The sequence below is a fragment of the Etheostoma spectabile genome, chromosome 10 (assembly GCF_008692095.1).
Source record: "Etheostoma spectabile isolate EspeVRDwgs_2016 chromosome 10, UIUC_Espe_1.0, whole genome shotgun sequence".
Classification (NCBI taxonomy): Eukaryota; Metazoa; Chordata; class Actinopteri; order Perciformes; family Percidae; genus Etheostoma; species Etheostoma spectabile.
In genome coordinates this window covers 21,760,058-21,762,110 of record NC_045742.1, presented here as the reverse complement: position 1 = coordinate 21,762,110, position 2,053 = coordinate 21,760,058, and positions in this window count along the sequence as shown.

The following is a 2,053-nucleotide window of genomic DNA, read 5'->3' as shown; positions in this document are numbered from 1 at the left end:
GTAAAAGCTGTTTAGTTGGTTCTTACCCTGATGCCATTGTCTCGTGTAAATCAAGGCTATAAAATGCCTTATAATAGACTTTTCTGTCCACCTTTGTCTGAATGAAACTCCCCTGAAATCACTTGTCAAAATGTTAGCGGTGTAACTGATGACATTCACCTGAGGGCTCAGACGCCTGTCTGCTCTGAAGGGGCTTAAAATCTCCTCAGAGCGTGCCAATAAAACCCAAGGACATGAGATTTATGACAGAATGAACAACCGAGCGGTGGAGGCTTTTGGGACTAATGTGGCTTTTAGAGGTTGAGCCTTGAATCCTTATCTCAGCCTCTCCCTCAGGCCCTCCTGCTCTACCCCAGCCAGTCCTCACATACCATCTCCTGCAGTACAGACAGCAGGGAGCTGAAAGGTCAACTGAGATGAAAACACGGGACAATCCCTGTTTGCTCAAGAAAATAAGCATTAATATGGAAACCACCAGATATCAGGGCCGAGATGATGAGAGCTTAACACTTGGCTATTTTTAAATTCCTGCGTTATGTTAATGGCTATGCAGGAGTAAAATCATATCTATAAAATAGTGTGAAAAGTGAGGGATGGCACATGCAAGTCCATAACGTAGGTTTATTTTTTATACATGATCATAAACTGAATAGCTATGAGCTGTGGCTGACTCACAAGGCCCTCAACTTGGCATTTAAACATATAAACTGGGGCTGAATATAACTGCACGGGTCAGGAGTGGTGTACTGTAGTGGGATGAGAAAGGATTCTTACCTCACGGTACCACTCTGTAGGAGGGTTGCAGTGCTGAATGCCATCAGTACTGTTTATCTGATGAGTTCCCATGATTATTAAACAGTGTATAATTCATGTAGGGGACACCTGAATCCTTGTGTGAAACTCCTTTCAAATTAAAACCTCTAGCCTGAGATCTAATAGATTGAAGGCCATTTGGTCTGGAGTACGGATATTACAGCATAGAGCGCCACCTGGTGGTGATGAAAGGAGGGCCGAGCAGCTGTTAAAAACCATGATGAAAAATGGTCAGTGACCTATGGTAGGAGCAGGCCACCACCGAACGCCATCACACGCCTCCAAAATTGACTTGGAGTATAAATTTTTATTTTTATTTCAGATGCAAGTATATGAAACATGTTAGAGGATAAATATTTACAATATAATTTGCATAACACACAACGCAGGAAATGCAAACATTCAACAAAAAATCATTGCGACAGAAGTACAGAGCACTAGCAGTCTATCTGAAGGAACACTCAAAGAAGCAATGATTGATTGTCAATCAAAGAAAGAATAACGGAGGAAATTCAGTGAAAGTCCACACAAAACATGTGCTTTAACCCATTTCCAAAATAAAACCAAGATTAAAAAAAAAAAAAAAGGTGTATCTTAAACTCTGACTTGAAACTACGTGTAATGTTGCATTGTCAGTGTGAGCTATGCTGGTGCGCTGCTTGCTGAACAAATTAGCCTCACCAGAGTGTGAGGTGACATCACCATTTTCAAAAGGACATCGGGAGCTTGCACTTATAGTATTAATCATCTAAACACACTGTATTTTACATCCAAACGCCTTGGACATCGTGACCACACCCCTCCCCCCCCCCCCCCCCCCCCCCCGGAGAATGCTTATACATCACCAGCTTAACAATACATCCAAACTTCAAATCGCACCCAAGTTATCAGCCTCACCAGTGAAATATGTGTCATCTTTGTTCAAAGCTCCTTATATAAATCTACAACTATAATACTAACTGCAAAGTGTGGTATGAACTGTTACAATGAGCCCTGAGGAAATGTATGGTTTTAATGTTTCTGTTCTGACTCCATCTTAAATAAAAGCTATGCAGCAGAGGCATTTATATTTATATATATATATAATATATATATATATATATATATATATATATATTAAACAACAGCCACAATGACCAGAGCGGACTTCCCCACCCACGACGAGTAAAGCTGAATCACAAGCCTAGTCACTGCAAGTCAGACAATACGGCTACCATCACACCACTTTACATCTCCAAAT